Source organism: Orbicella faveolata, unplaced genomic scaffold (genome assembly GCF_042242905.1).
Source record: "Orbicella faveolata isolate gen_17 unplaced genomic scaffold, um_ofav_v1 contig_2, whole genome shotgun sequence".
NCBI lineage: Eukaryota > Metazoa > Cnidaria > Anthozoa > Scleractinia > Merulinidae > Orbicella > Orbicella faveolata.
This window is the reverse complement of record NW_028301547.1, coordinates 28,158,887-28,172,430: the sequence shown is the minus strand read 5'-3', so window position 1 is coordinate 28,172,430 and position 13,544 is coordinate 28,158,887. Positions and strand designations below refer to the sequence as shown.

General features: G+C 37.6%; 1 protein-coding gene across 3 annotated transcripts in view; it reads left to right on the top strand.

Annotated features, from left to right (window-relative positions):
• Positions 1-517: 517 nt before the first annotated feature.
• Positions 518-13,544, top strand: part of LOC110063500 (polycystin family receptor for egg jelly-like) — a 32,003-nt gene continuing 18,976 nt past the window's right edge. Inside the window, exons 1-2 of one of the 3 annotated variants that reach the window (XM_089290618.1) lie at positions 518-623; positions 10,877-10,947. The gene's annotated coding sequence lies outside the window, so the exon portion shown is untranslated. Of the gene's footprint in view, positions 624-675; positions 1,257-10,591; positions 10,948-13,544 lie in introns of those variants that run through there. The other 2 variants (XM_089290616.1, XM_089290617.1) reach the window with 2 other exon arrangements.

Sequence of the window (13,544 nt, the reverse complement as noted above, 5' to 3'; positions counted from 1 at the left end):
AGGCTGGCTCCAAAATTAATTTAACACCATACAGACACCAAATACATTCGAAAACATAAATGCCATGCACTATAATCTAAGAATATCGACAAGAATATTTTCAACCTAAAATCAGCAGAAAAATAAGAATATTCAGCCTCGGCCGGAAAACAATATTCTTATAAAAAAAAAAAAAGAGTGTAGGAAAATCTATCTCCCGACGACTGTATCCGAGCGCAAAGAGATATTAGTTTCGATTTGAAGTCGTCATTTTCAGCCATATTCCTAACTGTAAAACCAGTGTACCAGTATTACCTGAACTATACAATATTCTGAGCTGTATTTCAATCATGAGTGCGAAATAAGCTCTCCAAAGATGAAGAACGTAAATACGATATCAGCATCAAGAAGGAAGTGTAAATGAATAAATAATCAACAATATTAATGTTAATATTACTAATGACCGTAAAAAGGCGCCTGTTTGACAAACGAACAATTTAAAACTACTTTTAACATTGCATAGCTGTTTTTGCATAATTACTACCTTCGTTAATGATTTACTTTTCTTTTTTCCCAGAGAAGAAGTCTGAAACCAGCGACCTCATACCGTCTATGAATCAGCAATGGAAAAGGCAACGGAAAAGGTTACAACAGTTTACTTTTGACTTTTTTTCAGAACATGCCATGGTTAATTTTGAGTCATTCGCAAAACAAAACGTGACAGCCTTCGCATCATGATCAATGTACCTTCCTTCTACTGATAAAATTGACTAATGATTGCATATATCAAATGTGTATATACGTGTATAGTCGTCCCTTGAAAATTGCCTACAAAATCATAACTTGGAAACTTCGCATACAGCGGGCAAATGTTACAATGACAGTTACTTATTAGTAAACGAACCGTAGTTATGTGCAACAAAGCCTGAAGTTTTACAGATCCATTTCCAATTTGGTGCCGATGTTTTGTGCGTTAATTTGTCTCAGATGGCATTAATATTAATCACAGCAGGTGCTTTTCCAGTCACCCTTGTGCACTACAAACACATTCACTGTTCTGTCAATGCTAAAAGGAAAAAGAGCTTGTTTAATCATTCACACGACACGTTTAAGTGTCTCCACCAAATTCTCTTGCATTAATTTTGTGTCACGGTGACACAGGATTTTAAAACTTGATTAGCACCAGTGGACTCAGTGTTTTGGTGCCCGCTCAGCCCACATTTGTGAAATTTGGACCTCATCCGCGGTTGTATTTCAGTGCAACGAACCTTTGAAAGGTGGGTCAGAGGAAACTGATATTTTTCCTAGTTACCTGTTAGTTTAGCAGAGCGAAAAAATTTTAGAAAGCGATTTTAGGTTTAAAAACCTAATAGGACGTTAATGTCGATGATCAGTACCCTTACGTTTATATCGATCTAACATGAAGCAATGACAACTGTGTTGAACACTTTCCCAACATATAATTTAGTCCACTGAATGAAAACGACCTCACTACAAATTTACAGTTGTTAATGTTCCGCTGTGATAAAGAGTTATGGCTCTGCCAGATCACACAAACATATCTTGAGCAGCTGAGCAGCTCTTTCCAAGAAATCAATAACGTTCTTCTCAGTTCTCCACGGAGCAGAGTATACTGAAGGGTCGTTCCATCTTCGTTTCTGAGTTAACAACTGAGTTTACATGCCCTCAAACTACTTAGAAGCTATTTACACCCTAATGTATTTACTATCTGTTTCGCGCTGCGATTGCATGTGGTTCTAGTTTTTAGCGTGCACCAGGAAATTCACTGGCTTCGATAAGGAACGATTGTAATGTTAGGCCATAGAAACTTTCTGAATGTGATAGATTTGTAAAATTTTCACAATCGTCATAAAGTTTTCTTTCTTCTTAAAAACACTGAAAAGTGTTCGCGAGATGATTTTGAAGGTTGACTGAATATCCGAGGCCTGTATTTTACAAAATGAATTAGTAACCAAGTCAGTTTACCGCAAATTTTTTTTCAATATTCAACGTTTACCTTTATTTTCAATTCACATCTAACACCTACATGCACGAACGTGGTCGGTACGCAGGAACAATGAAAAATTTTATCGAAGGAAGGAGTTAACTTAGGTTCAAGTTATTCTATCAACTGCTGAAAATTTTGCAATGCCACTTTTATTAAGGAAGCTGAATATGCACCAAAAACATTTAGGTACTTTCAATATGTATGTATGCTAATGTATGTATTTACGCTAGCATTACTGAATTTTAATTCACAAGCTACTGGTGTCAGAAAAATGCGTCGATTCTTTTTTAATCTCAGTGATATTGCATATGTTATACACCTGACACACATGCTGTACCGGAGAATATTAGCCCCAAGCACCATTATGCACCCAGAGATATTTTCCGGAACTTCTTCATTCGATATGGTTGCAAGCATCTTTGCTTTTGTCAAAGGCCTGGTCAACGCACGCAAAATAACAAACTCGTTGCTGGATCGTGCTCGGGATTAAAAAGAAAAACGTGTACCACAAAAACTTTGCAACAGGTATTATCGAAATTTCACAGCACGATATTGAGGAATATTGATTTCGTTTTTTTTTTCTGTTCTGTTTGTTTCATGCATAAAAATACTTGATATATTTTTGACGGTCTCGATGTGGTGAACAGTGAACCGTCAAATGTTGCTAAAATCAGCTGTCAAAAAAGAAAACGAGTTTAGTGTCAGCTGTCAAGAAAGCCAGTCAAAACTGTAGTCGTCAAATTGCTCGCATCTGCTCAAATGTCTAAAATCTACTTTCTCAAAGGCTAACATAGAAATAATACACCTTTTTACCTTGGGTAGTTTGTTGCCCAATTTCAGACCATTTGATGATACTCGTGAGAATTCCCTCTTTCGAATTTTCAAATGGTCGCGTATATATGAATAAATAATCGAATAATTATCATAATTAGGCCAAAAATATGTAAAATAAAATTTCAAAAAATAAAATCAAACAAAAATAAACTGGTATCAGCTCGGAAAATAGAAACAAAACAAAAACATAAAAAAAAGAAAAATGAAAGAAAAATGAAAGTGACTGCAATGAGTGAAGGCTAGCAACTGAGAAGGCTAAGCCATTCCTTCCAGCCGTTCATCGTCAGTTTAATCACGTGACTGTCCTTTATTTCCCAGATTTCGTTTTTCACAGAAAACTAAGGTGGTAGCGTTCGAACTCATTAATCAGACCTAACAGTATGGGTACACGAGTGTGATTCCTGTATTCAATTCATTACGTCAATACAAAGATATGCGTATACACGATTTCTTATGAAGAAATAGTTTCTCCGTGAGATAGAAATAGAAACTCTTCGGCATCGAGTTTCTTGTCTAAACTAGTTCGGACTGCTCGACCTCTGATGACAGTGTAAACAAATACAAACACAAAATTTAAAAACATTTGGCGACGCGCCCTCTGTCTTGCGGGGTCGCTGGTCAAAAGTTTATTGTCTCTAGAAATATTTGTTACAAGTGTTGGCGATCTGAAATTGAATTCTTAGTGTCGCCAACAGTTCAGATGCATCTCCTGGAAAATGTTGTCCCGTACAAGTTAATACTTAATTAATTAAAAATACTTTTACCGCAGGCTATAATCGATTCATCGCTAGTTCAACTTCACGTGCAGATCGTTATCTGACATTCGATCAAACTTAGTTTTCTATCGAGTCATTCGAACACCACCAAAGTAAACCAGACATGCGAAAACCGCGCGTGAACGCGCTGCTCTATAAATCTTTGATTACCACTAGTTTATTAATGACAACTTGCTTGTTACTCGGGCTTCCGGAAAGGCCCGAATCTGTACTTAGTGGGCCATAGTGCCAGGCGTTCCTAGCGGAGCGGTGCGAAAACTGGGGATGATAAATAGCAACATAAAGATGGAATAGGGACCAAACTATGAATAATGACTTAATAAGCAACTGTATGATGCTTAGACAAACACCTCAGATGTTGAAGAAATTAGGGGTCAAAAAAGGAGACGCAATGAATTACCTGTCATTCGTCGTCAGAATCGTCCATGTTTGTGTTGAAAAACAGAGTGCCGAAAAGCGACGTGACGCAATTGGCGGGAAAGAGGAGAGGAGCCTGCACTCATTGTGGTCAGTTGAATGAATACCCAACGCTCCCTACCCCTCTGCTACCGACTCCCCTATCCCCAATAATATCTTTTCATATTTCAAGCTGATACCAGTTTGTTTTTGTTTATGTTAGTTTTAAAAATTTAATTTTACATATTTTTCGCGTAATTATGATAATTATTCGATGTTCTGGGATGTTCCGGAATGTTCCATGTTCCGGATTTTATCGACGGCCAGATAAAAGAACAATTCCCTAGAGAATATGACGTACTTGATCTGTAATGGGAAAACAAACCGCGCAAGCTATAGAGGTCTATTATAGCGGAGCACCATACCCATATAGGAAAGAACAGGAAACCCGTAAATAGATTTTCTCATGGGTATCATGGCTAACGGCATTGCTCGTGGGCGCGTACGCACGACGGCGACGACGACGGCGGAGTCACGCAAGATGGCGGCCATTCTTCAGCTAATAGGTTGACAACGACATGTCGTCTTGGCAGGAGCCATAATCGGGGACGGAGACCGTAAGTCTTGGGATCCGAACGCACCTATGATATGGGACGATTTTTCTATTTTTAGAACAAATTGCGCCATCCTGACGTCATATATCCGCGCAGATCCTCGCACATGTTGGGGGCTCTCGCGTGGATGTTGTCACGCTGCGTGATCAAATGGTGAGGGTTGCAAGATTCTCTTGCAGATTTTTCACAGCGATGGCAGGGTATAAGGCAGGGAATAAGAACCAGGGCTCTTTTATGTAGTTTTATACTCTGAGCTAGTGTAAAAGGTGAGTTTCTCAGGGTCGAAAACAAGACTTCAATTTCGCGCTGTGGGTGAATAATATCTGCTTGCGCTAGTTGAACGAGTAATTAGATTTTGTGTTTGTTCTGTAAAGAAAAGTTATGTAAGAAAACTCTTTACTCTGGTATCGAGTTAATTTGTGAGTTGGCCAAACAATGCTTAATCATAACCAAACCCTGTTTTTGATAGTTTCTTATTGTTTCTGTTTGTTTGGCGGGTTTGCAAAAGTTTTTGAAGGAAAAGTCTGACGCGTACAAATAGCTCATTTGTATGGTGCAGCGCGTGCAGTTTCAAATCCGAGTCGGTGTTTTCAATTGTCAACAAATCTTGAGAAAGATTTCTTTCGTTGTCTTTTGTGCTGAGATGCTGCAACAATTTTCACCAAGGCCAAAAGGCTACTAATATCATGTGTGTATCTTTAATATAGTGAAATTTTACGTAGCGAAAATAAAATAGCCGAGGAGTTTTGATAACCCAACCAACAAAATGAATCGAAATCGTTTGTATTCGAGTTGATTAAAGAAAGCGTCATCGTAACTTTGCTGATTATCTCTGCTGTATTCACATATTTTCAGCTAAGCTTTTACTCTGTTCTCAAACATTTATCAACCTTAAACATATTTAAAAACTAGAGATATTATAAGAGTGCGATGTACGTTTTCACACGAAAGTGCGGAAGTCCAATTTGTCATGTTTTACTGACTGTACAAACACGCATCGGCGGACGCTCTCATTCTTATTCTTCGACAACAGACAATTTATTGGATTTTTACACAAACAAAACTGAGCAACATCTACAGACATAAACTTCATCTTCACTCATTGGACCTTGATAAAACATCCAGCGTTGCTTACAATTCAGGCGAAACTTAAACTTGCAATTATTTTTTTTTACTTTTCGGTCGAGATATACACTGACGAAATCCTCGCAAGCGTGTGGCAAGAGGAGGCAAACTTTGAAGTCCTGAAACGCTGCTATATCCAAACATATCCAACTAGTTTTTTGCTGTGTTACGGAAAAGCTGTTAATCTTCAACATATGTGAAACTTAGAGTTGAGTAATGTGGAGCTCTTGTAAAAGAAGCAACAGAAGACAACTTGGTCAGTGATATAAAGGGGGACATAACTAAATTCGACACTGTCTTACTACACTCAAACTGGAGCAGCTTACGACGATAATACTGAGGTAAAATTCCAACAGACATGAGTGTATTGAGTTGTTTGGTCAAAAGCATCAAACATTTCGGGAATTTCGGACGCCATTCCCCCGCGCTACTTCCGCAAAAATCCTCGCAGCATATACACGCGTGTGCCGTACGGGATGGCGCAATTTGTTCTAAAAATAGAAAAAATGTCCCATATCATAGGGACAGCCACGATACTAGAAATGGCGCGCGCTTACGGTCTCCGTTCCCGATTTTGGCTCCTGATATCAGTTTAAATATGTAAAACCCAAAAGCGCCGAGGACAACTGATGCTTAAAATTCGTCCAGTTAGCAATCCTAAAATCCATTTGTTTCTTTTAGGTAAATATTTGGACACGCAGCATTAAAAGCCCGAAAGAAGCATGTAAATTATATGTTCTTCCATAAGCCCTTAGCATCTCTCTCAAGATGCTTGTTTTTCTTTTGCATAAGAGAAGATATTTCATCTCCGCAGCATGAAAGTTTGCTCGTATTTCAGTTCTTCGGCCGCAACAATAAAAACGCCTCTAAATGATGTATTTTGTCCCTTACATTCAAAAACTCAATTTCCCAACATTACAGTTCAGGGACGGATCTAGGCGGAGGGTGCAGGGGAGAAGAACTCTAGCTTCTCGAGTGCTCTCCATACCTCCCAGGCGCATCCATAACTCGATATACGCACAGAACCGCATGAACCAATTCTTTTATAACCTGACGACAACAACTTGGGCGCTAAAACATGTTTTATTCGTGATTGGTTAGTACAAAGTTCTCATTTCTCTCTTACTTATCAAATTGTTATTAGGTCTTTCTTTTATTTTATATGCGACCCCACAAGCTTTTAGCTTTACTAGTAAAACTCATCGTGTTTAAATAAAGGCTTCCTATCCCATCCCATCTCATCCCATCCCTCCCCATCCCATCCCATCCCATCCCATCCCATCCCATCCCATCCCATCCTATCCCATCCTATCCTATGTACGGAGAAGGAAAACAAAGATCACTAAGATCCTAACAAGCCACAATCAGTTGAGCAACAGTTGCCGAACGAAAACGGTTAATCTGATTTCCAAAATTTTCAATGGAAAATTCGCTTCTTCGAATTAATTATAATGAAAATGTAGGTAAACAAAGTCAAAAATACTCAATGAAAATGTAGACAAACAAAGTCAAAATACTCAAGTTTAAGTAAGCATCTTAGCTTGGCAAAAGTCAAAGGCTCGAAGTAGGGTTTGGATTGTTTAGAATAATCTTCACACTGCCGAAACAACAAAAGGAACTTGCACAAAACTAGATGGAAATTTTCAAGCTAAATTGAAACTGCACATGTCATGTTATATACGCACGGCCGTGCGTACATAGAGATTTCGTCCATGATGGCTCAATAGGAATTAGGTAGGACTAGCGCGAGCGCTATGTTATAAAAACATATAATTGCAGTGTTTCTAACTTTTCAACACACAAATTTATATTCTTTTCAAAATTCCGATCTCAGGTTTATTCTTAAAATATTCTTAAAATTTCGCAAATTTCAGCCTCTGTATTCTTATAAAATAACAGTATTCTTATATAAAAAAGAGTGTAGTTCCATAGCATTCACATACTTACACCCGTTTTGTGTAAATTATCTCTGTTTTTGGACACATCAATTCCTTAGAGTCCAAAAAAAATACATGTATATAGGAAATATAATATAATTTTCAACACGTTAAACTGTAAGACAAAGATACACAGCACGAAAGATCGTCGAGGCTATAAACACAGCTTAGCCAGTTGTAAAAATAAGTCATGGATAGAAAATGATGCTTAAATGAAATTTGAACCGATGAACTTCTGTGATATCCGATGGGGTGTCATGAAAAAAATTTCTGGAGGCTTAATGTGTTACCGGGGTAATATTTTTTGAAGACAGTGTCATTATTATTATGATTTCAATCTACAAGTTAAATTTTGACCTAACCACAATTTCTTTGTTATTGAAATTTGTGGCTGTAAAGTGTCATCATCTAGTTTGTGTTCTCCAAAAATTCCAAGTCGTTTTACAGGACCATGAATCTTTGAAAAAAAAAATCTTTATAGACCGAAACAAGGTGAGAAGTACATGTTAACTAAAAGTTGTTGATACTGTTAATCAGTAGCTGGGCAAACGTAGCGTTAAAGCTCAATATTTTTCGCAGTTCTGCTGTTTGACATTGCTTAGTCAGATTATTTTAGAACGTACAATGAAGAATTCCGCATTTAATCGTTAATTCTTGCTTCCAGACATTTCGCTCCGGCTGAATGTTAGCCCTTCAAATAGGTCAATTCGCTTTTTGCTATAAGTTGCAAGTCCTCCCTATTTACTTCCTAACTGAACATAATATAGTGGATTGAAATTCGACGAATTTCCAAACAATATTGTAAAATTATCTAAAGAAACCTTAAAAGTAGATAAAACATGCTTAGTCAAAGAATGCTCCCTTGAAAAGTTTATTTTCTAAATAGTTAGGCGTCCGCTCTGTATTCTTAGTGCCTTTCTTCAGACGTTAATTCAGTCATTGTAAGTTGCCGGTTTTCAGTTTCATTTTGAAGCACCTTTAGGACCTTTAGGTGTTTACAGTCAAGCAATTAACTATTCATGATCTTGCATCTGTTATACATATTCACCTAAATGAAACCGTTTTGTTTCCACAACGCATGATAAAGAAAATATATATATATGTCTGCTGTAAGCAATTTCAAGCGGTTATTAATTTTTTTCTTCCACACTAAAGAAATGTAACAGTTGATTTGATGTAGTGGGCAGGTTAATTATCAAAGAAGTATTTAAATCGAGCTTTTATAATTTAGAATACATAAAGGCATACTTCATGAAAAACCTTAGCAGCCAAGGGGCAATTACTCGCATGAACTAATTAACTCAAACAGTGTTCCCGACCCGCAAATATTTCTCCACTTCCAAACTGCTTCGCCATTTACTTCCAGGCGTTTTCTCCTTCCCCGTTCGATGCGTGTTCTGGGCTAATGACTCGGCTGGGAGATCGATTTTGAAATTCGCCGCAATTATCAAAAATCTTACAACCCAGAGGTTTTCTTGAATAGGTATTGTTAGTCTTAACAGCCATTGTTATTCAGTCCTGAGAATAAATTAATTTGACCAAGCAGTTTTCAAACCAAAAAACGCAAAAAGACGCAAAAAGAAAAAAATGACGTCAGTTTGTTAATCACACCTCATCAAAGATATACAACCCTTACTGATGGAGCGTCAGAACCCCCCGTGGGGTTTACTCCCATATGTAAGTTATATGGGTATGCTCCGCTGTGAAGAGTATGGTTTTCAGGCAGTTAAGTCTAGGATAGGGTATAGAAATCAGACAGTTTTGGTCTAGAATGGGGTGTAATTTACCAGAAAACGCGGGCAATGTCTAAATACTTTAGTCTAGAACAGAGTTCTTTACCCGGGGTTCTATACTACAAACTGAAGCTCGGACGTCACCCTGTAAGATAATTGGTTTAGTTATCGTATGTTGGGCCACAAGAGTGATAAATTTTCTGCATTTGAAATAGCTAGTCTGGTATAGGGTGGGGGTTTCTAGTGCCTAGTCTAGAATAGGGTTGCAAAACAAGCTGATCGTGTTCTAGTATAGGGTAAGCGTTTCAGGGTCCCGTCAGCACACCCCTACCCAAAGATTTACGGAGTACCTGCTCCCCCTCTTCCGGGTTAGAACTCTCTTGTGTCGCAAGAAACAATGATTAAGCTAAACCGAAGAAGAAGAGGCCATCAGAAAGTAAATGCAAAGTGAGGAAAATAAATGATATTGGCATCAAAAAAGGGACCAAAACACAAAGGCAGAAACTGAGAAACCCACAATACAGGAGTATAATCACTTAGCGCCGCCATCAAAATAGCCACTGTTTATACACACATTCTATTTTCTAAGTTCAGTGGCTTTAAAAAGCCAATTTGATTTGAATTTGACATGGTTAAAATCATTTCAAGTTCATTTTACATTTACGGAATAAAATTTAAAGTGCTCTAATCTTTCGAACGCAGTCTTTTACGCGATCAGACAAGATATGTTGACTGTGATACCGGGAGATAAAGACTCAGTTTGTGCATTCTGCCTAATAAAGCAATTTGCAATCGTATTTTTCTGTTGTTGTTTGTTTATACAAGTACATGTATGTTTGATTTAAACTGGCCATCATCCGACGCCTGACTCCGGCCCGTTGCAATTGTTAATTAACGACTATTTTTTGTTTTCGTGAATACTTGATGATTTCTGTCTAAAATAAACATGAAGCAGGGAATAGTTTCAATGTATATTAAAATACGTCCTTCTTTACACCCAGCTGTTGAGCTAAAAGGAAAAACCGACAAAAAAATTAATGGCTTCAATTAAGACCTATGCTTGGAAAAAAAGTACATTTGCGCACACAGTTTAAATAATGACATAGTGCAGCCAATCAAGGAAGCTTTAATGCACTAATTGAGATTTGCCTTCAATTGATTATGCCATTGCCGTCATTCAGCATAATTTAAAGACGGAAAAGTAATCAACTGATAAATGGCAGGTTTTTAATCTACACCTTCTAACAATAAGGAGCAGTGTTTATAACGGAGTACATTAATATTTCTCAAGAAGTCTATCTGGCTGATTAAATGACCTGGGTTCCTTCAGGAAAGGCAAAGACAACGTTCGTTGCTCGTTTACCTTTTGGCTTTTAAAACATACGGCTCTCTTGTCAGAAATAAGGATATTAGAATATTGCCTAGTTAAAGCAACGTTTTGCCGATGAAGCAATTTTTCATTTTCTGTCTTCAGCCGCTAACGAAGAAAGAAGACCAGTCCGCACCATGGAAAAAATGAATCACTGATCATGACGCGATTATAACGTGAGTATAGTTCAGTACATTTTGAGGTGCTAGCTAGCTGATAGGTGATTAATATTGGGAATAGCTTGAATTGCTTCGGGTTTCTTGTTAACATTAGCCAGCAAACATATTGCAAAGGGTACAACAAAACTGAGAAAAACAGAGACAACGCTATTATTAGCTATTGAGTAAGTCACAATACCGATTGACGCGGCAAACTTTATCTAGCCCGAGCTGTCGAGTGGTAAAGATGGTTGCCTGGAGGCGTTAATCTTATAATAGACGCAGACACATCGTTATCGGATTGATTAATGTGTTTCTATCTCTATATATGAATCCTCGTTGTCTTGATTTAGAAGTAATATTGCACCCTCTCTCGGGAAAGCCACGCACAAGAGGCTTTTGGTTCCATGGCAACTGTAGCCAAAGAAGGCTAAGCCATTCTAGTTGGAAGCGACTGAATCGAACGAAACTATTACCCTAAATTTCACTGAATTGAAATTTACATTTTCATGCCGGATTAGTACTTTGCTAGCTGTCCTTTTCATGGGTGCTATTTTGACTGAATTGCAGATTTTTGACTCAGATTTTCTCATCTTTAATCAGTTGTTAAAGTCGACTGTCTGTCACTCACGTACGCCAACTGAACAAGCTGCTGCTTCAGTCACAGAAAGATAATTTATTTAACTCAGCTCCGCTTTACCGTGGACGCAGATTAGAAATTTAACAGAGGCAATATATATAATAACGTTGAGGCTGCTGAGGGTAATCTAGTGGATGATTCCAATGAAATACAATTTCACGCGGCATTAATAAGAAGTTCGCTATGATAGAAAAGGATTTCTTTGTCCGCTGGGCTAACCAAGTATCAATCGAGCATAGAGTTCTTAAAGGGCTTTATGAAATAGTGAGTGAGAATGGTAGGAAAGGAATTCCAAAGTTGAGAAGCAGTAAATTATAGGGAGTGCAAACCACATTACGTGATATTAATTTATGGTTTCCATGGAGCTCTAGTGAAGGTAGAAGCTGACTGTTAGCATAGCAGATCGGAAGTCTCAAATCATTTGAGGATGGCTAAGGTAAATGTCTTACCGAAACTCAAATAGAAACACCTTTCCTCGAGGCCCTGTTTGGATAAATACCGAGGCCGACAAGGCGTTGAACTGAATTGAAATAGAGACGTAGAGGAAGTGAAATGAAGACGAATGAAATCGCGAAAGCGAAGGAAAGAAAAGAGAAAATAACAGTGAATTCACTGTTCCTAATTGTACGTAGTTGCCTAATGTATTCACAAATCCCCTGCGTCGTCTACCAGGGTCTCTCGTTCATACAGCAATCCCTCTAGAGCGCCAACAACTCGTTATTTTCGTGCCCACGGAAACAGGCAGCAGGATTTAAAACAGGCAAGATCTACGTAGAAAAACAGAGAAGTAAAATCATTTAACAACAATGTTATGTTTTATAGCAGTAACACGTAGGGGCCAAACCACCCCCCTAATGTTTCATGAAGGCTATATTTGCTTGGTTTATATATTTCTGAACCAAGTTTGGCAGATGAGCTTTCTTTGTTCTCCAGTTTATTTTAATTTGGAAGTTGTGACAAAGTGTCAGATTATGACGTCATAATTGATGACGTCACCAAAACGTGCTATAATTTTTTGTGAAATCTGATAAAAAGATTATGCCATTGGAAAGGCCTTGACTTGAGGAGTAAAATGCCGGAAACCGTTTTTTGCTATGATGATTATTTTTTGAGATATGGTAAAGTAAATATTTTTTTGTTGTCCCCCCGGAATTTGCTTAATCATACTGTCCTTCTTAATTCAGTCTCTCTGGTTTATTTTTTTTCAGTTTTATTCTAGGAAGGTTAATAATCTAGAAAAATAGAAAGCTTGATGTTGTCAAAAATCGTATGGTTTTGGAAATTTGATTTTCGGCTTTGTTAGGATGGTATTAACAGTAAAAAAACGGGTGACGTCACAGGTTAGACGTAACAAAACTAATTTTAACGCAATAACACTAGAGGGATAATTTTTCATTCCGATTTTCTTTTTTATTTTGGCTTTAGTCATCTGGCACATCACATGTGCAACAAAGCTGCATTTGCTAGAACAAAATTACGGCTCCAATTTGGGGATTTTTCTCAAGGGGGGGACCCCATATTTTGCAGAGTTATTTTTCATATTTAAAAATGCCATATTTCATTCAATTTTTGTGATATGGACAAAATTTTTTCAGGTTTCAACTCCCCTTGGTGTGCTCTTTCGAACACATTGTAAAAAATAGGCATATTAAAAACTTCAAAAGTGGCAAAAACATGACGTCATTACTGTGACGTCACAACTTTGACATTTAGTGACATTTTTCACGTAAATATAATTGGCAATAGGTCTCCTGCTCATCTGCCAAGTTTGGTGTAGAAAGAGTCAATACTTTTTAAGTAATGCGAAATAGTGTGAAATACCCAAGAACTGACGAAACATTTGGGGGGTGGTTTGGCCCCTACGTGAAATTTTACTTTATTTCGTCAACAAAGTCATCACTTCAATATACAAAATTAATCAATTGTCAAGAAAAATATTAGCTCACAAATTTCCACTTTGTTTCATGCGTTAATC